At 45.9% G+C, this 23,648-nt stretch overlaps 1 protein-coding gene across 1 annotated transcript in view; it reads right to left on the reverse strand.

Annotated features, from left to right (window-relative positions):
• DCDC2 (doublecortin domain containing 2) overlaps positions 1-23,648 on the reverse strand; it is a 164,614-nt gene that overhangs the window by 130,193 nt on the left and 10,773 nt on the right. The window lies entirely within an intron of this gene.

Below are 23,648 nucleotides of genomic sequence, written 5' to 3' on the forward strand. Positions count from 1 at the left end.
CTTGGTCATGAATAAGCAAAGAGACCAGTAGCATAAACTAGGAAGTCCAGAAACAGACCAAAGTGAATATACCGACAATTTGGTATATTGTAAAATTGGCATCTCAAATCACTGGGGATGAGAAATGACACTGAGACAACTGGGTAACCCTGATATCTTTGGAGAAAGATAAAATCACATCTATACTGGGGCGCCTGGGAGGCTCAGTTGGTTAGGCGTCCAACTTCAGCTCAGGTCATCATCTCGCAGTTCGTGGGTTCAAGCCCCGCGTCGGGCTCTGTGCTGACAGCTCAGAGCCTGGAGCCTGCTTCAGATTCTGTGTCTCCCTCTCTCTCGGCACCTCCCTGCTTGCTCTCTCTCTATCTCTCAAATAAATAGATTAAAAAAATTAAAAGAAAATTACATCTATATCTTGCATTGTAAACATCCCCTTAGTCGAGTGGTCAAACTAGTATCGCAAACGAGAAGGCCTGTCACCATCATGTACTTTAAAGACAAAAACAAAAGAAGAGAATCAGTTCTCCCACGAAAAGAGAAGCGTTCCTCCCCACCTTCTTCCCTCAGAGGATTTACTTCAGAAAACCTGCAAGTGCAAGGACTTTCTCCTGTCTTTAAAACGTACGCAACATCTTTCTGAAGATTAGGTACCCTTTAGTCCAATTCATGTCCCAAGTCCTTTTCAGGGACCAAAGATGTCAACCTCAAGCTGCATAGCACCACTATTTCCCGGGTTCAAGGGGGTGGATGGGAGCCTAAATTCACTGGGCACTTTGCTCCAAGTCGCAAAACTACTTCCTGTTATAAAGACAGAAGATAGTTTGGTTTTTCCTGAGTAAAGCCAACGAGCTAACACAGGTTGGTCACCCCGATTACCAGGTGAATTTAGGATGAACCCTGTGTGACAAGCTGTGCTCTCAAGTCTTGAGAGTCTTGCTCTCCATAAGTTGAGGACCAGTTATTTTTGATCTTCAAAATGTGTGCGGTGGCCTGCCTCTGCCTGGCTATACAACAGACCCCAATTCCCTTGTGTCTTTGCGATCTCTGGCCTGTGGGGCACACCGTAACCTGGTTTAACGCATATTCAATAATATTAGCGCTTTCTCTACTACCTTTGTGAAGAGGATTTCTGGATTAAAAGGAGATTTTGGGATTTTTGTGGGCTTTTTTAGTGTTTGTTTATTTTTGAGAGAGAGAGGGAGGGAGTGAGCAGGGTGGGGTAGAGAGAGGGAGACAGAGAATCCCAAGCAGGCTCCACACTGTCAGTGCAGAGCCAGACGCAGGGCTTGAACTCAAAAACCGTGAGATCAAGACCTGAGCCAAAATCAAGAGTTGGGTACTCAACGAACCGAGGCACCCAGCTGCCCCAAAGGAAATTTGTTTTTAATTCTATTTCCCCCAACAGTACCCATTGATACAATGCACTCAGGAGGGCATAATCTCTACCCAATCACAAGAAAACATCAGGCAAACCCTAACGGAAGGACAGTCTACAAAATAACAGACCCTCAAAGTGGTCAAGGTCAAGAAAAACAGAGGAACAGTACCAGGTTAGTAGAAAGCGAAGAGACAGAACAACTAAATGCAGTGTGGGCTCCCAGACTGGATCCAGAACCAGGGGAAGAAAAGACATCAGCGTCAAAACGGAAAACACTTACATAAAATTTGCAAAATAGGAGACTTATCAATCTGATATTGATAACCATACTATGGTCGTGTAAGGTGTTAACAAAGGAAGCCGGATACAGGAAAGCATACAGAAGATTCTCCATATTATTTGGCAACTTTTGTCTAAAACAACTTCAAAATAGAAAAATAAACAAATAGGGGCGCCTGGGTGGCTTAGTCGGTTGAGCATCCGACTTTCGCTTGGGTCATGATCTCACGGTTCGTGGGTTCGAGCCCCGCGTCGGGCTCTGTGCTGACTGCCAGCTCAGAGCCTGGAGCCTGTTTCAGAGTCTGTGTCTCCCTCTCTCTCTGACCCTCCCCTGCTCATGCTGTCTCTCTCTCTCTCCTAGAAATAAAAATATTTTAAAAAAAATAAAAAATAAAATAAAAGCATTTTTTAAAATCTCATAAAGTAACAGTTCAAAACGATCGCTGGCCCAGTGACACCCCCTGCTTTATGTAATTAGCGCACTGTAAGCTCACCCCCTGCCCACCTGAACAAAATACCTTCACCTAAGAACAGAAGATGAATGACAGGGCTTTTTCCTTTTAAGGAAAACACAGGAAGAAATAAACTCTGTATTTGGCCCTTTAAAGACCTGAAATTTGAAGAAAGAAAGAAAGAAAGAAAGAAAGAAAGAAAGAAAGAAAGAAAGAAAGAAAGAAAGAGGAGAGAGAGAGAGAGAGGGAGGGAGGGAGGGAGGGAGGGAGGAAGAAAAGTTTGTGACTCTGTTACTTTATGTCTCACTTATGAATAAATGTCATGTCCCACTTTTTTTTTTAATATTTCATTTTGAGAGAGAGACAGCGTGAGCAGGGGAGGGTCAGAGAGAGAGGGAGACACAGAATCAGAAGCAGGCTCCAGACTCTGAGCTGTCAGCACAGAGCCCAAAGCGGGGCTCGAACCCACAAACGACGAGATCATGACCTGAGCCGAAGTTGGACGCTTAACAGACTGAGCCACCCAGGGGCCCCATGTCCCACTTTTCCATAGTTCTCTCCCTTCCCCATCGGGGCTGCTTGGGTGAAGGTGGCTCAGTGTAGAGCCTGGGCACTTTGGTAGCTAAAATATTTTGACTGAATCAAAGAAGACAGACGACAGAAGAGTTTCACAGCAAAGACGATTAAGGGAGGCCAAGTCCATCTCCCTCCCAGTCTGCCGATCCCAGGGACAGCCTAGGAACCAGGAGGTCCCTGGAGTGAACCTCTCCTCGGGGATTAATCCCAAATGGGCATCTCCAGAGCTGCCTGGGTCACACCGAACACCCAGCTTGACAACCGGCCCTGGCAGGTCCCTTCCCCCCCCACCCCCATCTTTGATGACTCCCGGAACAGGTTTTGCATCGCCAGGGCCAGGGAACGCAGTTGGGGGTGGGGGGGTGAGGAGGCCTTTACTCTGCCCTCTGGAGAAACTCTGGAAGCCCTAACCAACTAGCCAGCTTGGAAGGGTAATAACGTGGACCTTCTTGCCCACCTGCAAACACGGGGGGCACTGTGTCCTCCACGCCGAGGGACTAACTGTCCCTCACGCGTCGCACAGGAGGCCCATTTCTGCAAGGCTGTTGTACAAAGAACGAATTAAAGATTTCAGTTACGTCAGCACCGTGTCCTTGTCCGGGAGTTTTCAACAACTGTGTTCCACGAAATCGTCTACAATCCCACGCACATGGTGTGGACTTTTATTATTTTCAAAAATAAAGTAGTGAGGGCGCCTGGGTGGCTCAGTCAGTTGAGTGTCCGACTCTTTGACTTCTGCTCGGATCATGATCCCAGGGGTGTGGGACTGAGCCCCACACTGGGCTCTGTGTGGAGCGTGGAGCCTGCTTGAGACCCTCTCTCTGCCCCTAACCTGCTCATGCACACTCTTTCTCTCTAAAAATTTAATAAAAATAAAAATAAATTACTGGAGAACATTTCTCTCGCTGTCTCTCTCCTCTGTCACCACTTTCTCAGCCCACAATAGGGTCTATTCCTTAGCATAGTAGCAAGGTTTTCAAAAAACAAACGCATACTTCTAAGTGCCACGAGTCCCACTTACTTCACCACGTCTCCGATTTTGAAATACAAGTGAGGGAACCAAAAGCTGTTTTCAGTCACACAACCTCACCACTCACTACCACGTATTTACCGCCATTCTGTCTGGCCTCCCCCTCCCACTTGCATCGTTGAATCCCAGCCCAGAAACCAGTATAATTTTTCTTTAATACCATCACATGGGGGAATAGAGAGTTAAAATTGTTGATGAGGTTTCACAGGAAGTTCCAAAAACAGGAAGGAAGGAAGGAAGGAAGGAAGGGAGGGAGGGAGGGAGGGAGGGAGGAAAGGAAGAGAAGAAGGGCAGAAGGGAGGAAGGAGAGAGGAAGGAAGGAAGGAGGAAGAAAGGAAGAAGAGGAGGAAGGAAAAAAAGAAAATTCCTGCTCTGACCATATGAAGTAATTGAAGAAGCGTATGTACCTTTGCTTAATTTGCAAGCCTATCAGTAACCACACCTGCACAAACCTCCAGTTCTCTCTACTGATGGAGGAAAAGAAGGGATACAGATCATCAAAGCCCTGGCTAACCCAAAAGTCATTCAAAATTAAAATTCATTCAATCAGCATTTTGCCAATGTATTTACTATCTTCCTCTTCAACTCAAGCTAATGTTTAAATGAGTCTTCCTTTTTAGGACCTATCAACCAACACGAGGAAATCCCTTCAAGAGCTTCCAAGATAGTAGAAAATCAGTCCAAATTTTAAAGGGTACTATGAATGATCCATTAAAAAAAAAAACTGCACAAAGATTATTAAGAATTGGTGGACATGGGCCGCCTGGGTGGCTCAGTTGGTTAAGCGTCCAACTTCGGCTCAGATCATGATCTTACAGTTTGTGGGTTCAAGCCCCACATCAGGCTCTGTGCTCACAGCTCAGAGCCTGGAACTCGCTTTGGATTCTGTGTCTCCCTCTCTCTGCTCCTCCCCTACTCATGCTTTCTCTGTCTCGCTCTCAAAGATAAATAAACTTTTCTAAAAATTAAAAAAAAGAAAGAGCAGGTAGACATGTATCTTAGCTATAAAGAGAACGGAGGGCATGTGGGTGGCTCATGACTGACTGTTAAGCATCTGACTCTTGGTTTTGGCCTGGGTCATGATCTTGTGGTGGTGGGATCAACCCCTGCATCAGGCTCTGCACTCACAGTGTAGAGACTGCTTGGGATTCTCTCCCCACCCCACCTCTCCCCTGCTCGTGCTCTCTCTCAAAATAAACAAACTTTAAAAAAAAAATTTTTTTTAAGAGAACATAGGATACAAGCCATAGTTTATCTAGCATGTGAAGAACAAAACAAAATCCACTATTGTCCATTATCAATAAAAACTAAAAATGAAAAACAAAAACAAACCACACAAATGTACGAAGAACCAACCCCCACTTCAGCCTAATTTAACCCGCAGCATCCTGCACTGTGGGGACAGGGTTTGCGCCTGCTGTCTCCCCAGACAGGGAGTTCACACTGCGAGCCCCGGGATGCCTCTCACACCCGGGGTCCTCCGGTGCAGACCAGAGCCGGGCGCCCTGCCAGCAACACAGCTAACATCTGTGGAGCCCCCCACGGCCATGAACAAGCCAGCCAGGCCCTCTGTACCGTCAACCCAACACGATGTGCAGCCTAGGTTAGGAATGGTAAGGTTCGAACTGCACCACGAATGCACAGCTGAGGAAACCGAGGACAGGAGGCCACCCAGGCCAGGACCTGGGATTACTAATCCCGAGACCTTTCTACCTGACACATGCATTTGTTTCCGTTTTTACTGCTGCGGTCTTTGCTGACCTGCGTACTCGAGACTAAGCTCTGCTAACATCTTCAGAGTCTTCAGCAACTGCCAGGGGGTAATGGATCTGAATCTCACATACGTGGTTAGTTTCCGCCGCCCAATCCACTTGTAATCCATCTTTTAACGTTATAAACTTGCAGTAAAGAAATGGGGTTTCGCTAGTAAGCAAAATGAATATTCCTTAAATACAGAATTTTTGAAAGCCTAGTCTCTATGCTAATGGGTCTTTCCCCTTATGTTTATTAGTCTTGCTTAATATGTATCTAGCTTGATTTACATTTTATTTTTTATATTTATTTTTGAGAGAGAGAGAGAGAGAGAGAGAGAGAGAAACAGAACAAACATGAGAGGGGAGAGGGCCAGAGACAGAGGATCTGAAGCGGGCTCCATGCTGACAGCAGAGAGCCCAATGTGGGGCTTGAACTCATGAACCTTGAGATCATGACCTGAGCTGAAGTTGGATGTTTAACCAACTGAGCCACCCAGGCGCCCCTGCATTTACACTTTAATGCCCACCATTGGTTGCTCTCCATCAGATGGCTAAAATGCCAAGCGCCAGAAAATGAGATCTAGATGAATGTTCTTCCCTTTCAAGGAAGACGATGTAGACTACTTTCTGAGCAAAGGATAAATTCCCTGACAGTGAACAAAAATACTGTGTGTGTGTGTGTGTGTGTGTGTATCAAGAGATGCACAATATTTGTTCAAGAACCACAGAGGAATACTTTCTCCGTATACACAGAAACCTGACATGCTCCCCTGCTCGGTTCACAGGGTAATTCTAAATCCCCTGCCCATTGGCACGGGGTTGTCAGCAACTGAGGGTTTTAACGTGGATTCCCCTGTGTAGCTGAACCTTCACAGCAAGTTGATCTCTGGGTAATGGAGGGCTTGGATTCCCGTAGAGCGCACCATAAGGGACGTGAGACTGGCCGTGCCCTGGACATCCGAATATGCAATGCTTGCAGATTCAACTAATGGAGGCCACAACTTCTATCTTAACATCCCTGGGCACGGAGGGAGTCTGTAGTTTGAATATCCCAGAAATTGTGAGTCACTGCCTTGGTGGCAGGTCCCAGCCAGGGGGCAATTCTATCAAGGGAGGCCCATGGCGAGGACACCCCAAAGATCTGCTGAACAAGCTGGTGACCACAGCACGTGCAAAATTTTATGCTTCTGTGTCCTCGCTCCTGGGATTCTTACCTCATGCTCAGTAGGTCTACAGAACTAATTTCTTAAGGCCAGCCCCTGTCCAGAGGGTCCTCTCTCTGATCCCCTGGCTCTACGATATTGATCACATTCCCATGGGAACACTATCAACCGCGGGCTCAGCTGTGATGCCCCTACCGCAGGAATGACTGTTACCTGTGTGCATGTCTATCATTCCTGCTTAGAAAAGGCTAATCCCTGGACACCGGGAGCCACATATTTTTCATTTTTCACCCAGTTCAGCAGCTACCACACGGCAGGTGTCCACTTAACGTATCTTGATAACTGCAGTGAAAACTTATGTCCAGTTTCCAATGACGAGACTGGACTTTAGAGCCCACAATCAGGATTAAAACTCAGGCCCGTTTGGTTCCAAACTTCACGTTCTTCCCTGCATGCCGTGCATCCGGCCAGCATAAACCATGCTAACCTGAGACATTCACATAAAAACAGCCGGCCACTCCCCTACTGACGGAAGCACTGAAATTCTGGACTGGACACGTAACTCAGAGTAGCCAAGCTTTGTCACCTGGGATGTACGCAGATGTGGGGTACGCTGGGAGACGGGCAAAATTAAAAAATGACGTAACTGGAGGAGAAAGCTTGACCTTACTCCCTTCGCACAAAGATAGATTTCTTGGCAAGTCTTTACCAACTTTGCTCTCCTGAATACAAAGCATCAATATTAAAAGAAAGTCAAGTTCAGTGAAATCTTTTATCCACTTAGTTTCATGGAAACATTCGTTGGACACAACAACTGACCACTGCGCTTCCCCCTCCTTCCGACTCATTTTCGCCCTGCAGTCACAAAACGACACAGGTGGGGACTGGGAACCAGGAAGCTGCTGGATGGAGACAGCTCAGGCAAGGCTCCCGAGCAGCCGCCCAACTTCCAATCAGGACGCGAAATTGAGGAGGGAGTCCTTCCATCAGCCCCCGGATTGGAATCGAACTATTTCCATGATTAACCTAGGTTTTTACAAGCGGTCTAGCTTAGCTGGCGCTTTAACTGCGTTTAGGACAAGTAATTCAAGGTACAAAAGAGAGGACACAAAATCAGCCCCGCGTGAAACACTGTGTCTTCCCTGCGTGACACCGGTGTCTGTATTTACAGCCCCAAAACGAAGCCATGAATGAATAAAGTGGAGACGAGTTCCTTGAACTCAAATTTCCACACTGTGCTCCTTTCCATTAAATTGTAGCGCTTCCCTAATCTGAAATATCGAAGAGGGGGGGAGCACATTTATTTAAGAAAACAAAGCCTCTCCCACTTCTCCTGGATATGGAGAAAAAATAGCTGTCTTAACTTTCAAACGGAAAAGAACAACACTTCAATCAATGTCAGCCCCAACTCAAGTCTAGCAAACATGTTAGCAGGGACAGTGGAATTCACTAATTAAAAAAAAGTTCCACTACACATGCTTCAGAATTACTGTACCCCAATTAGCAATAACCATAAACTAGAAGCTGGTTTTGTTTGCAAGGACCGCTGGCTCACTCCCTGGCTGATTCCTCCTGCTACTGCTTTCATTAGGAGCACTCAGAAGAATAGCTGTTTGGCTGGCTTGTTGTTGCAATTAGGTAGGTTTCCAGGTTACCAACTACCAAACAACCCTGGGTGGAATGCAACTTCTGGACATGCTTTTAAAAGACTCCAGGGGCGCCTGGGTGGCTCAGTTGGTTAAGTGCCGAATTCAGCTCAGGTCATGATCTCACGGTTCGTGGATTCAAGCCCCCCATCGGGCTCTGTGCTGATACCTAGCTCAGAGCCTGGAGTCTGTTTCAGATTCTGTGTCTCCCTGTCTCTTTGACCCTCCCCTGCTCACACTCTCTCTCTCTCTCTCAGAAATAAATAAAACATTAAAAAAATAACAATAAAAAATAAAAGACTCCAAAGCCTGCCATATGCATCATGGGTAACTATTTCCTTTAATCAGGATGGAGGATTGAGCATATATAAAATGGTAATATTTTAAATCCAACCCGTTTTTTTGGATATCAAAACACTTTTCTGAACACGGGTGTAGATTTAGGGACATGCGAAGGACTGTCATATCAGCATGGGATGACAAGGGGTTACCTAATCACTATTCACTCATTCATTCATTCACTCAAGTGATTTCACTCATTAACTTTGGCCAGTCGTGATTTGTTTTTATCATACCTAAAATTTTTACTCATGGTGTTTCACTTCTTTTTGTACTCTAATCATTAACTTTGTGTCAACTTCAAAAACCACTTGCTGGAATGACATGGAGTATTTTTGGCCAAAATTAACATGCAAATAAAACTGTCATTAAGAAATAAAACTCGGGGCGCCTGGGTTAGTCGGTTAAGCGTCCGACTTTCGCTTAGGTCGTGATCTCGCGGTTCGTGGCTTCGGGCTCTGTGCTGACTGCCAGCTCAGAGCCTGGAGCCTGTTTCGATCTGTGACTCCCTCTCTCTCTGACTCTCCCCTGCTCACGCTGTCTCTCTCTCTCCTAGAAATAAATAAAAATATTTGGAAAAAAAAAAAAAGAAAACTCAGTTGAGGTGGGGGAGTCAACAATGCTTGCACTTGGCCAAAAGAATTGCATTTAATCAAGACGTCATGACATATAGATATTTTTAACTTTAAAAATAAGGCATAGAACACACTGCAAAGAGATGAACTGAGAAGCTGCCAGAAGTTTTGTGGGGGGTTTTTAATCATGTTTAATGAGCACAGTAAGGGCTAGAAGAGAAACATGCAAAGAGCTTAAAGATCAATAAGGTAAGAGAAAACAATGAAGAAAAGATAGGAGAGACGAAGATAAATTTGGATGGAGATATCCAAAATGCTTAATATACATGAAAACAGGAGAGAGAAAAATACTTGGAAAAAAAGTAAATGTGGCCTGATTTTTAAAAATTAAGCAAAAAAGTTATTCAATAAGTATATTTAGAATTAATCTTTATCTTTTTCAATGTTTATTTATTTAACATAGAGAATGAGCAGGAGAGGGGCAGAGAAAGAGGGGGAGAGAGAGAATCCCAAGCAGGCTTCATGCTGTCAGCACAGAGCCTGATGCAGGGCTTGAACCCACAAACCTTGAGATCATGACCTGAGCTGAAATCAGAAGTTGTACACTTAGCCGACTGAGCCATTCAGGCACCCCAAGGTTTCTCCATTTCTTAGATGTAAATATGTATATTCGGATAGAATAAAAATATTTAGATATATTTAGAAATACCTAAATGTGTTTAAATATTTTTCTCATAATCATATGAAGTCACTGTTTTGGAATAAAGGCATATGAATGTTCAAATTTATCAGATTAAATTCTACATAATAATAATAGGTTTCTACTCAGCTATAGTGACAAATTGTATTTCAAGAGATCAAACTAAATGGCTCCTTCATGTTCTCTGCCCTGTACTGGCAATACTCTACAGGAAAAAGCTCCCAGAACAGCAAGGTGCTTCCTCAGGAACCAGAAAATCAACAATGAGAAAGTGCTTATGGAATGGAATAAACCACACATATAGTGTAGTTAATTCTGGAAGCAATTAAGTGAAAAATCAATTCTTCACTTCAGTATGCTAAAAAAAAAAAAGGGGGGGGGGAGAGAAAGGAGGAGAGTCTATAGGCTAATTCACAAGGTTATCACCAATCTATTAGACCCCTAAAGGTGAGTAATAACCATACCTAAATGTAAGCAAAAGAAATCTTCAGTGTGGCAGACTATCTTTTCCAAAAACGGCCACAGCAATATTTTTGGTTCACTTCTTTTTCTAGAATCTCGCCACTCCCCATCAAGAGATAAAAGTCTGTTTCCCTCCCTGAAAACCTGGACAGGGCCTTGGACCAACTGGAAGAAAAGAATTTAATGGAAATGACTCTGAGCCTCTCTCTCTCTCTCCCTGTCCCCTCCTCCTCCACTGTTCCTCTTCTTCTCTCCCTCTCCTCCCCGTCTGTCTCACTCTCCCTCTTTCCCTCCCTCTCCTCTTCACTCTCTGCCCCCTCCCTCCTCCTCTTCATCTTCTTCATCTTCTTGTCCATCTTCATCATCTTCTTCTTCTTCCTGCTCCTTGCAGTCATTGCCTTCTCCGTCTTCTCCTCCATTTTCATCATCTTCTTTATCACTTTCTTCTTCATCATCTTCATCTTCTTTATCACCTTCTTCTTCCTCTTCTCCTTCTTCTTCTCTCCCTGCCTCACTGCCTCCCTCCCTCTCCCTCCACACGTGCACCAGGCACCCCACCCCCCATACAGTGAAGATGCCCCATCTAGCCCACAAGGAGAGACCGCACGGGACAGGGCAGGTGAGGAGGAATGAACACCCAACTGATGACCAACATTAGCTGCCACTCACGCGAGCGAACAAGCCTTCCAAGGACGCCAGTGTGCAAGTTTCCAGTCTTCAGCCTGGACTCAGACATCGTGAGGCCGAGAATAGCTACCTCTGCTGTGCCCTCCCTCCCTGAATTCCTAACACACTGGACCCATAAGCAAAATCATTGTTTTATGTGACTAAGTTTTGATGTTGAAGAACAAGTCCAAGATCAGGCACACAGAGAAGCGGACCGTGTGTTATTTTATTTGCTAATATATTTCCTTTTTCATCTACCATTTATCAATCATCAACTCTACGACCCCCCCCCTTCAGAAGGAGTGAAGAGTATCATGCAGCCCCTGTAGACAGTTTGTACTTGACAGAGCATTTGTGTCTTCCCCTTCTGGCCACAGCCTAGACAAGCAGCCAGTGTTATGCCTTCTTCCACATACCAGCTACTCAATTCACAGGGTCCTTGCTGACCTTCTTAGAAGAAGATATGATTATTTCAACATTGCAGATGAAGAAAGTGAGACCCACAGAGATCAAGTACATTACACTTTGAGACCGTGGGGGAGGGGGCAAAAGCAGCTTGTGTCCAACATAGGACACCTTCCCTACTCCTTTCCTCGGATCCTAAACGTTGGTGTCGCTCAAAACATCTGGTCAGAAATGGCTAAAGAAACCAAAGGGCCCCTCAACAGTAAACATAATGACAATTATAAATTCACTCATGGTTCTTGGTTCCTTCTCTAGTCTCTTCACGTCCTGTAGTAAATTTCCACGTGAAAGTATTTTAGACTCCCTGTGGGAGCGATTTTATAAGTAGACATGCCAAAGCCTTTTCAAGTGCTGTATTGGAAACATTCAGCATAAATATCCTGTCCTATAGGGAATATTAGCAAAGGTAAAAAAAAAAAAAAAAAAGTCAATTGAGAATATAACTAAAATCATTCCAGGCAAGATTTTGTGACAAATAGTAACTCATCAAAGAATATTAAGGGTAAAGGGGCTCCTGGGTGGCTTGATGTCGGCTCAGGTCATGACCTCACTGTTGGTGGGGTCTCACGCGGTCAGCGCAGAGCCAGCCCCAGAGTCTGTCTCTCCCCCTCTGCCCCAACTCCCCTCTCAAAATAAACATTTTTTTTAAAAAAGAGTATTAAGGATATTAAAAGAAAATTGTGCCCCTTTTCTGGATTCACTTCCTAACTTTAGGCTTCTTTATGTATCTTCTCTTTCCTATCATCGTTAAGTCAAAGTATAAAAAATAAGGCCCTTCACCCTCTCGATGCCCTTTCGAAACCAAAAGGGGGCACAGTTCACGCCCTGTCACAGGAGCTACGCAGGCCCAGGTCTCGGTCACCAGTTTCTTCGTCTGCAAAATGGAAATACTAACAACCCGGCTGCACAAGGCTGTCGCGAGGATTAAACAGGTCATCTTTGTGAAGCGCGTGGGACACTACTCAGCACACAATAAAGAGTCTCTCCCTCCCCACCCCTCTCCCTCTCCCTCTCCACTGTGGGTCTCTGGTTTTACTCAACTTCCAACATTTGGGTTGGCTTGATGCCCAAACAGTTAAGACTGCAAATATTCCTGACGGTCACAGTTATCAAGTAACAAACAAAATGTTCTCCCTGTCACCATGAAGGGGACTCTACCTGCCCAGTGCTGACAGAGCCACCTACCCTGTTGCCGGGGCCAGAAATCCCAGAAGCAACCCACTGACCTCTCTTCGCTCCGCCCACACTCAGCCCCCACCCCTCCAGGTCCTGCCTCTCTAGTCTGGTCCCCCCACCGTCCCCTCAGCCTCGCCCACTGGGAGCCCCACGTTCCCGTCCACTAAGTGGTCTCTGGGCTCCAGCCATGCTGTGCCAGCGAAAGTCATCGTTCCAGCCCCCTGCTGACCCTTCCCGTAACTTTCAATGATTTAGGAGAAAGTCAAAACTCCTTTAAAAACCCTTTTCTTGGGGCGTCTGGGTGGCTCAGTTGGTGAAGTGTCCGACTTCAGCTCAGGTCATGATCTCATGGTCTGTGGGCTCAAGCCCCGCATCAGGCTCTGTGCTGACAGCTCAGAGCCAGGAGCTGCTTCAGATTCTGTGTCTCCCTCTCTCTGCCTCTCCCCAGCTCACGTTCTTTCTCTCTCTCTCACAAACATTAAATAAAAATTTTAATAAAATTAACAAAAACCTTTTTTTATTTTTTTAACATTTCTTTGTTTTTGAGAAACAGAAGAGTGTGCAGGCTTTGTGCTATGAACCCCATGAACGGTGAGATCATGACCTGAGCCGAAATCACGAGTCGGTTGCTTAACCAGCTGAGCCACCCAGGGGCCCCAGCTTTCAAAACCCTTCGCGGCTGGTCCTCCTCAACCCCCTGAGTCTCGTCTCTCACACGTCTCCACCCCGGAGCGCCCCCACTCTCCAGCCAAACACAATGTGTCCGAGTCTCTGCACATGTCCTACAACGTCCCATCTGCAGATGCTCACCCATGCTGTTCTCTGTGCGGGGACCTCTTCCTGCCCTACTGGCCTTCCTGACACCCTCTCATCCCTTTGGGGCTCAACTCACATGCCACTTCTTCCAGGAGACCTTCCAGGATTGCCTGGCTCTGGGAGCTGCCCCTCCAGGCCGCTGCGCCTCCTGAACCACAGGCTTCATTATATGGCTTGTTTGCCTCCACTAAACAGTGATCTGTGAAGGCTGCGCCCTTCTCTGGCTTCCTTGCTGCCGTAAATCCAATTAGCATGATGCCTGGTGCACAAATAGGTGCTCAAAACTTTTTTTATGAAAAAAAAACTGTGATATTAACTTTCTACTACCAAAGAGAGCCATCAACTTGTGGTGCCCGTCATTCCCTTAAGCTCCAAACCCTCCTTCGTGAAAGGTGGCCTCAAATAACAGCGGAGACACAGAGTGATCCATCTCCAGACTGCCCTTCCCCAAGCCCTGCAAACACAGCTCTCTGCGTTAATTCCGCAGGACGCTTAGATGGCGCGTGGGAATCTGCCATTACGACTCCCAAATTCTGCCTATGCACTCAGAGTCGTCACACAATGTCTGGGGGACACACGCGAAACCAGCATTGCCACAGATTAAAACGCATACATTGAGCCCAAACTGTCTGTATGAATGAATGCATTTGTGAGAAGCACTGGGCACGTCCTGTTGATACCGACTTGGACGTACAGGACTCCACTGCCTCAGAACCAGAAGGCAGAGCAAAGGGAACTCCCACACAGGGGGAGAATCACAATCTGAATATGGTTATATGGAAACGAGTGAGTCAGGGAAGTGGGGCAGGGGAGGAGAGTTTAGACTAAATCACAGGGTCACCTGGGTGACTCAGTGGGTTGAGCATCTGACAACTGATTTTGGCTCAGGTCATGATCCCAGGCTTGTGGGATCGAGCCCCTCTTCAGTCTCTGTGATGAACGTGGAGCCTGCTTGGGATTCTCTCTCTCTCTCCTTCTGCCTCTCTCTCTCTCTCTCTCCCCCGCAAAATAAATAAATGAATTTTAATTTAAAAGAAAGAAACTACAGTCATGACCAAAAATACTGAGAGTTCCCAGTGACCAATGACATCGCCTTCTCTTCGCAGTATACACACCCATGTACACCTATTTATATAGACTACTAGGTGAGAAGAGCCAGAGTTAATCAATAGTATTGATAAAATAATTGACGCAGCAATAGCACAAGGGAATAGCAATCTGACCAGGAGAAGCCCCAGCCAGCAGAAAGGTAATTTAATTCAATTTCCATATACTCTGAGTAAATTACGTATCAGGCAATTTGAGCATCCACGAGAAACAAGCGATCCATTTGCCAAATCCATACTGAAGGAATCCCTTTGCGGGAGGCAGGTACAGAGCCTGGCCGGCTCAGGAAGGGAGCGTGCAGACTCTTGATCTCGGGGTTGTGAGTTCTAGCCCCGTATCCAGTCTAGAGATTACTTAAAAATAATTTTTTTTTAAAGAGAATCTTTTTATAGTAATATATATACGGTAATAAATATATACATAATTGAAAACTGGTATGTCCAATCAATTTCTGAATCCAGTTTTTAAAAGCAGCTGTGGGAGATCCCATAGCAGCTAATGCAAACTTGTAGCACTGGAAATTGAGTTACCTGTTTGCTTCTAGGAAAACAGGCTGTGAATATGGAGTTTTAACCATTAACATACACATTACAAACTACAACTTGGGTAATATTAGATGACTTGTGTTACAAGACTTTCTAACAGTCGGCAGCGGAGTTACATTAGAACATGGAAGAGTAAAGATGGCCACGGAGGTTCCTCAATCACTGCAACTCAATAATACTGACTGCTACAAGGTGAGGGAAAAAAATACAAGGCGGCACAGACTGCCACTAGAAATTTCCTAGAGAGAAGTGCTCCAGGTTAAACATTAGACAAGGCAAATACACTAGTTCAGTTGAGTTTCCACTCTCCCACCAGCCCTTACCACCGAGAGCTTTGCCCCCCGCTAACAGGCCAGCTGAAAGAAACCTTATTTCAACAAACCAAACATCCCAACTATGTAATCACGGGATGACATCTGAGCATGATGTGGCTGGCTGCTTACAAAGGAGTCTTTCACAGTGATAAATGGAAATTTTCATTGTTGACCAAGCTAGTCACTAAGGCACATCCACCTGCATACTTCCTGCTGAAATCAACCCACTGCAAATAAATAATCCTGTCTTTAAAAATTTTTAATTTAAATTTAAAAAAAAAGCTTCCATCCACCCATTTTGAAGTACAATGAAATCTGTTACTCTGTAGAAAGAGATGAGACTATTACATTAGCCTGTTAGCTACCTGAGAGACAGAGACCTTGATAGTTGCTTGTCCAGCATGGTGATGGCGGAAGGCTACCTTGCATGTACTCTCTCACCCATGCCTTAAGCAGCACCACGCTTGAGAGGGCAGGCCGATGCCTGGGGTTCAGTCTCGGCCCATGGACCTAGCAGAATCAAAAGACCCATGGGTCCGAGCACAGACCCCCGGCCTCTTTAGCATGGTGTTCTTCCCATCCTATTCCTCCAGCAAAAGTCCAAGGACTTATTGCTATTCTATACAACTCTGGATCTTTGAAACAAAGTTTTTACAAGTAATGCATATAAAAGTAAAATGGGAATAATTAAGAAAATGTGTTCTAAATTAAAGAGAAATAAAATTTTAAATTAGGCGTAACACTGACAAGCTCCAATATCATAATCAAAACTCAATGTTAAGATCACGGATGACGTTACATGCTTGTTTCTTATTACCAATTCCTCTGGGTTTCACTTCTCTTACTCTTTTAACGTGTCACCCTCTTGGGTTTTCTTGTTGGGACTTATACAGTGTGGGGGGGAACCTGATACACCCATCTGGATGGCGGCTGCATCGGTTGAGGATGCTAGGCTGCCTTCAGCTCTAAATCAAAAGCCACACTCCAAATCAGTAATATTCTCCAAAACCTTTACTTTCATGATGTTCCATCAAATTTTATTGTTTTCAAAAATCCTGACTGGACGGGCCAGCACCATCACAGCACCACATGCTTATTTACACAGAACTCCATGAAGTGAGAGATGCTGGCGGAAGGCACCAACATGGGTCGCTGACAGTACCTCCAGCAGCTCTCCCCCACCTACTGCCTCCTCTGTGGAGGGGGTGTGACAGCCCAAGCACGGATATACCCAGACTTTCCAGGACGCCTCCCGCAAAGCCCTGGATTGGAGGTCATTTGGAAACTCAAGTCAATCTCAATTCAGCTCCGCCATCTTGGTTATGCAACTGAAATACGGAAGTGGGAAGAACAGGTTCATAAGTAGAAATAGAGAGAGGAGACATGACTCCCTCCGAAAGTGGTTAGCATTCTTCACCTCTTCACCAATGTTGCTTGTTTTTATAGTTTTCTTCCAATCAATCCAAGCCAAATTCTTCAACCCTCACACTATAATTTTGGCTCCCCCTTTTTGGTACCCAGCTATGATGGAGAAGAGCTAGTCACCATGTTTTTTGTAAGTAACGAAGCCAATTATTGATTAGGCCTAAAGAAGTCATTTTCTCCCCTTGGAGTAATATCCTCTAGCATTATGTTTCACTCTCTTTATTCTTTCTGGTGTATCTTATCTCTTCAGACTCTTTCTAGAGTCTTCCCACAACATTACCTTGCTGTACTTTCTGATTGGCACATGGTAAGTGCCTTTGATGTCCATATGGCTGGAATCTAGCCCAGCACCTGGCATTCAGCAGGCTCTTAATATTTTTGAGAGAATGTGAAATCACGCATGATCAGTATTCAATAAACGGCTGGGAAAATGTCTGTCTTCCTTGACTACACTGGGCTATTTATTTGGTCATGGTTTCCCTATGATTCCTGTCATATGGAAATTATCATATTCTCATTCTGAATAGTCCCTCTTAGTCCCTCTGACTTTACCAGAAAACTCCGTAAGCTCTTTCTAACGATAATCCTAAAACGTGAACCAAAGAACTGATTTTCTAGTAAGTGTACAACCAGGAGCTTGGCACATCTTGGCAGAACTTTAAAATTTCATCCTGTATGTGTCTGAATCCCATTCAGTGTAAGAACAAGAAGTTTTTCTCTGTTCAGTAGGTTTTCCTATTTACTGGGAACTTACATGAAATGTCGTATTGAGAATAGTTTGATACTTCAACCAAGTGGTATTTTTAAATATACACACTTGGTTAGCAATTTATTTTATTACTTTTTTGTCTCCTTCTCAAAAGATTGATAATTATTTTCTGAATGTTTATTATATTTTTGTGTTTGCTTACAATCACTTCTTACTATAAATTTTAAAATGATACATGTTCTTTTTCACATGTCTTATGTCTTCACATTCAATTTCATAAAATCACATCAAAATGCCAGATGGAGAAGGGGTGCCTGGGCAGTCGGTTATGTGTCGACTTTTGGTTTTGGCTCACGTCATGATCTCATGGTTCAGGGTATAGAGCCCCACGTCGGGCTCTGTGCTGACAGCAAGGAGCCTGCTTGGGGTTTTGTCTCTCTCTCTCTCTCTCTTTCTCTCTCTCTCTCTGCCTCTCCACTTGCATGTGTTCTCTCTCTCTATCTCAAAATAAATAAATAAACTTTTAAAAAATTAAATGCCAGATAGAATACAAAATATTTGGAACAAACGTCATGATTCATGCTAATGAACCAACTAAAATCACCAACCTTTTAGCTTTTGATCAGAGCTGATTAGGGTTATTAACAGTTTTCATTAGACCAATATTTTCCAGATCGACATAAACATTTCTCTCTCTTGTTCAAACACACACTCAGTTCAATACTGAAAAACAGGTAAAATAAGAAAATGTGAAAGCAAAATGAAACCTAGCCATTTGCGCTTTAATAAAAAACTGTCCTCATAGAGCCTTGGCAAGGTCATACTCACCTTGGAATCACATGATCGCTGATGGGAACTAGTTATCCTTGGAAAAAAATGCTTCTTACTTAGCAATTGCCTTAGAGAGGTGGGGGAAGGGAAGAAATCAAAGATGGGGAGGGGCTTCAATTACTGTTGAAAGAACTCACTGAAGTGGGCTTTATGGTCTTTGATTTCTCATTAAATCAGTAAACCTATTTACTATAATCTGGAAATCTTTCCCTAAGTTAAAGAAATACTTAGGACTTTAACTATTTAGTCATTCCCCCTTTGAACCCAGAATTCCCAGGCTAACGATTAGTGAGTCAAACCACAGAGTCCCATGCCTTCCCCGCAGTAAGGTTAATAATTACACACAATTTAATGTCTAGAATCCCATTTCCAACCAAGAGCCTTTAAGTAGCAAATCTCATAGTATGTTTCATTAGAGATTATGCCTTAATGTTTAAGCAACATATGAAGTTTTAAACGTTCTATTGAAAACCTTGAAGACGTGCACCAGAGTAGCTGACCTGAAGTGCTGACAGCCACCATTACCACAAACTTTGATGTTCCAGAAAACTCTCTTCCCACCTCTCCTCCTCTCCAAGATGCCCCCACAAGGGTTCCTCCCCACTAGGAAGACACAAGGTTAACTCAAATTCTCCATAATTGAAAATCTAAGATGAGGGGCACGTACTCAGGAGGATTTGACCTGATGGCTTATCCAACAAGGAGGCTCCCACCTCTTTGGAAAGGCACTCACTGGGGTCTTCTCTCAGATTTGAATGTGCAGATTTCTCTTTAAGGTGTCACATCACAGAACTGCAGACAGCACACTTGTTCATGGATAGGTCACTTAGAATAAGGCGAGCCTGACTCTGCCTGTCACTGCCCGTGTTCTGCGATCCCCACCAGATGAGAAAGAACAGATAAAAGAAGAAAATCAAACACATCCTTGATTTTTTTTTAAAAATCTAACTGTGAGGAGGGGGGTAAAAATGATCTTTTCTGATGACTGAGAACACAGATTAGCAGTATTCAAGAAAATAAAATAAAGCTCCAAGTTCTTCTATGTTAAACATGGACAGAAACTTTCACTGGGGGTTGAGAAGAGCCCACAGAGGGAGAATTAGACAGAGGAGGCCAAGACGGAAGGTCAAAGGCCAGTACCCAAATTGGGACAGGAGACCAAGGCCAAGGTGCCTTTAAGAATGATGAATTCAGGGGCTCCTGGGTGGCTCAGTCAGTTAGGTTTCCAGCTTTGGCTCAGGTCATGATCTCACAGTTCATAGGTTTGAGCCCCGTGTCGGGCTCTGCGCGGACAGCTCAGAGCCTGGAGCCTGCTTTGGATTCTGTGTCTCCCTCTCTCTCTGCCCCTCCCCTGCTCGTACTCTCTGTCTCTCAAAAATAAATTTTAAAAATGTTTAAAAAAAAAAAAAAAAGAGGAAGTCTGATATTCAGTTCAGAAACTGTTAGCCCTCCAAACGAGGGCCCCTGAACCAAGGGAATGTACAACCTCCTCAACAAAGAACACTGTCGACGAAGTTCAAGTCAGTCACGGCAGGCAAGAGAGGCTAAAGAGTGGTCCAGCCCACGCGGATGGGGGCCACGCTGTTTGGCTCGCGGGTGATGAGCACACCACCCGGCCCCCAGCAAGCACATCACCAACCCTTGCAAAGTGAGTCACACGCAGTTACTACGGCTCCGAATTATACTAGAGAGACAATAAATGTGTCCCACAAAGGTCTACCTACAACTCTTCTCCCTGAAACAAAACCCCATGGTGACCACAAAGACCCTTAAGTTATTTACAAGACCCCACTCATGTGCACAATGCAGAACCGCCGGGCACACGCGAGGCAGAGAATTAAAACTATTACCAGCCCGTTAATGCTGAGTACGACGCAGAATTAGCAGGCCTCCCGGAAACTTACACTCCAGCACTCAGCTCGGACACACACGCGTCCGAGCCGAAGCATCTAGAGGCCAACCGGGAGCAGGAACCAACCTGCGGTCCCACGAAACCAGACTTACTGACTCGGTGCAGCAGGGGCGGCCCTCGGACAAAGCGCAGAACAAGACTGAGGAAGGGGGTGGAGGGTCATCTCACTTAAGGTCCGGGTCCTCCTCCAAGGATTCTGAGGAGGTGTCCCAGGGACACAGACTCCGTCCCGGATTGATCGCGGTCTGGAGGCGAGGCTGGGAGCAGCGGAGATGTCCGAGGGGTTGGGATGAGGTGAAGACAGCTCAGCGACTCACGATCCCCAGGAAAATACGGGCCCCGCGGAGCAGGTCTGGAGCGTCAGCGGTAAAAGGCGGGCCTCCCTTAAAGAGGGGTCCTTATGGCATCTTTCAGCTGGTACACACGGCAGGAGAAGCCACGTCATCCGCTAGCCGTGTGGCTGGCTTGCTGTGGGGCCCTCTCTCTTCTATCCCCGCTTGACTCCCACTCTTTCAGGGACAGACAGGCTGTGACTCTTACACAGAGAGAAGCATTAAATAATCTCCCTCAACCAACCTGTAGGAAGGGAGGGTCCTCAAAACGTTAAGAGAAACAGGTGGGGAAAAAACAGATCCTGACCCATAACCCTAAGCCCGTCTGCTGCTCAGGAGTCCTCCCAGCAAACCTCCAGCCCAGCACTGGGCCTGGGGAATCATGGTGGGCTTGCTCCCTGGTCCCCTCTCCTAGACCCTAAATCCCTCAAGAGAAAGAGCAGGGACGTCTTCACTTCTGCCTGGACCCCCCACCCCCCACTCCGGCCCCCGGCACAGCACATGTGTTCTGTAGCCATTTGTCTGCTAGTCCCCTATGTAAGGCCTCCCACACAGGAACACAGAGTGACATTAAGAATGTCACAGTCTGGGGGCGCCTGGGTGGCTTAGTCGGTTAAGCGTCCGACTTTCGCTTAGGTCATGATCTCGCGGTTCGTGGGTTCGAGCCCCGCGTCGGGCTCTGTGCTGACTGCCAGCTCAGAGCCTGGAGCCTGTTTCAGAGTCTGTGACTCCCTCTCTCTCTGACCCTCCCCTGCTCACGCTGTCTCTCTCTCTCTCTCCTAGAAATAAATAAAACATTAAAAAAAAAAAAAAAAAGAATGTCACAGTCTGAAGGATGCCACTACATGGGTGAAAGATGGGCAGGATGACTGGAAAGATCTACAACGCTCTGTCAAAGAAGGAAGCCTCCACTCGAAGCGCTCACGAAGGGCTTTGCTGCAACAGGATGGAATCAAAAGCACTTAAACAGCTCAACACGAACGGGACTGGATCCCCACCAAATGGAATCACTTATTAGGTGGCACTACACATGTTCCCACATCCGTCTTTTCGGCAAGACCATTGTTCCTCAGGGCGAGGGGCTACGCAGGTCCTGGGTTTTGCCCCCCAGCCCTCTGCCCACGCTGCCGCTCCAGACAGGCGTCCTGCCCCGTGAAAGCCAAGCGGTTATCAAAAAAGAAGAAACTCCTTCAGGTAAAGCCAAAGGGCAAGAGCACAGCGCAGGCTGGAGGGGGAAGGTGTCCCAGATGCAGATGGGAGGCTCCCAGCACTGGAAGACACAGGACCCCTCTGCTTGGGTGATGGGGGAAAGACAGGCGCTGGGGAGTTGACTCGGAATGCGGAAGCAGGACAAGAGATCTGCACCCGGGCTGAGAGGAGGAAGCAAGCAGAAGCACGGGAAGATGTGAAGAGACGATATGCTACCAAGGTCAGAAGATGAGCAAACTGTCTTTACGAAGAACCACCACTGATGGAAAGAGAGTGGGAAGGAGGTCTACAGCTACACAAAGCATCTGAGGACTGGGGGCAAGAGTACAAGCAAAATCTAGAAGCTTCTGTTACCTGGATATTAGTAAAAACAAGACCTGCGTGTAGGAAGGCACTAGAAGTCTGCTCCGGGCCCACAGTGCTGCCCCACCTGGGAGCAGGTACAAGCCACCACACAGGCACCTGCTCATTTTCTAGTTCTTCTATCTTTTTCTTCTCCCCCCTTCTCCCTGCTTCACCTGCCTTCCTGCTGCTGTCCACAGTGTTGGCCAAATAAGCCCATGGGCTTCTTTGGCGTTAGTTGACAAGGCCCACTAGAGTTCTGCCTCTCTCTGTCCAGGTGAAATGGCCACCATGAAGAAGTGGCTGTCCTGTGTCTCTTCAAAGAGGAGCCTCATGGAACAGAAAAGCAAGGACAGAAGCCACAAAAGGCCTTCGAACGTCAAGGTGACACGTATGTTCTTGTTACCGTGACCTGCAGTCAGCAAGTCGATGCCACTGTGTCTGAATTACGAACTATCTCAAGAGCACCCGGGTCCTATGAGGGCTGCGGGTGAGCATGCTCTGGGAGAAGACGAGTGTGCCACTAACTCCCAGCACCTGCTGCCTGGGCTTCCTACTATGTGTGCAAGTGCAACCACGGTGGCTAGGACCCAGTGCTACACACCCAACATAACGCCACTGAACTAGAAGGGTCTTCTTAGAATACCGTGCACCGGGAATTATTAGAACGAATATGTTTTAAGCAATTATGATAACTGAATCACGTGTGTTGGTGATGGCCTTTACTCCGTACCCAACCCAGACAACTCCAGCAGTATGACCTGACCTCCGATTTGAAAGAGATGCCCCCGTTTCTGATAAGCAGTTTGACTCACCCTTCCTACTGGAACATCTTTGAATAAGCATTGAAACTTTCCCCCCTTGAAGCCACTCTCTACCCTCTGGCCCTAGGTTTTCATGTTCCAGAACCACTTCAAGAATTCTATGAACCTCTCCCTGTGGGTGGGAATAAGATAGGCTATCTTCCTCCAAAGAAGAGGGGTCACCAATAGACTTTAACATGATGTACAAGCTTTTCTCCAAAGACACGAATGTTGAACGGAATCACCACCTTCGATCAAAAAACAGCATCTCTAATTTTTGTGAAAGGACAGTGTCTATCAAGCCTGTTCTCAAATTTTGAGCACAGATCATCCTCTAACTTTCCAATTTGTTGAATTCTAAAAGTTTGACTGTACATCGGTTGTGGAAAGGAAACGGGCACTTGCCCACAGTGAGAATTACACACATAATAGTTAGGCTCTCAGAACAGCTCACAAAAGCTTGTGCGCTACCTCAAAGCAACAGTAGTAACACTGTAGAAGCAACCATTAAAGCGATAACTTTATAGGAAAATGCATTCACGATTCCCCTTCGGGGGGCCGGGAACACAAAACTCTCCCTTTCTGGCAATGAAAGTAGGGACTCCCCTTGTTCAATGCAGATGATGAGGGAGATCATGGTGTGGA

This window comes from Hyaena hyaena, unplaced genomic scaffold (genome assembly GCF_003009895.1).
Source record: "Hyaena hyaena isolate Hyena2069 unplaced genomic scaffold, ASM300989v1 scaffold_652, whole genome shotgun sequence".
NCBI lineage: Eukaryota > Metazoa > Chordata > Mammalia > Carnivora > Hyaenidae > Hyaena > Hyaena hyaena.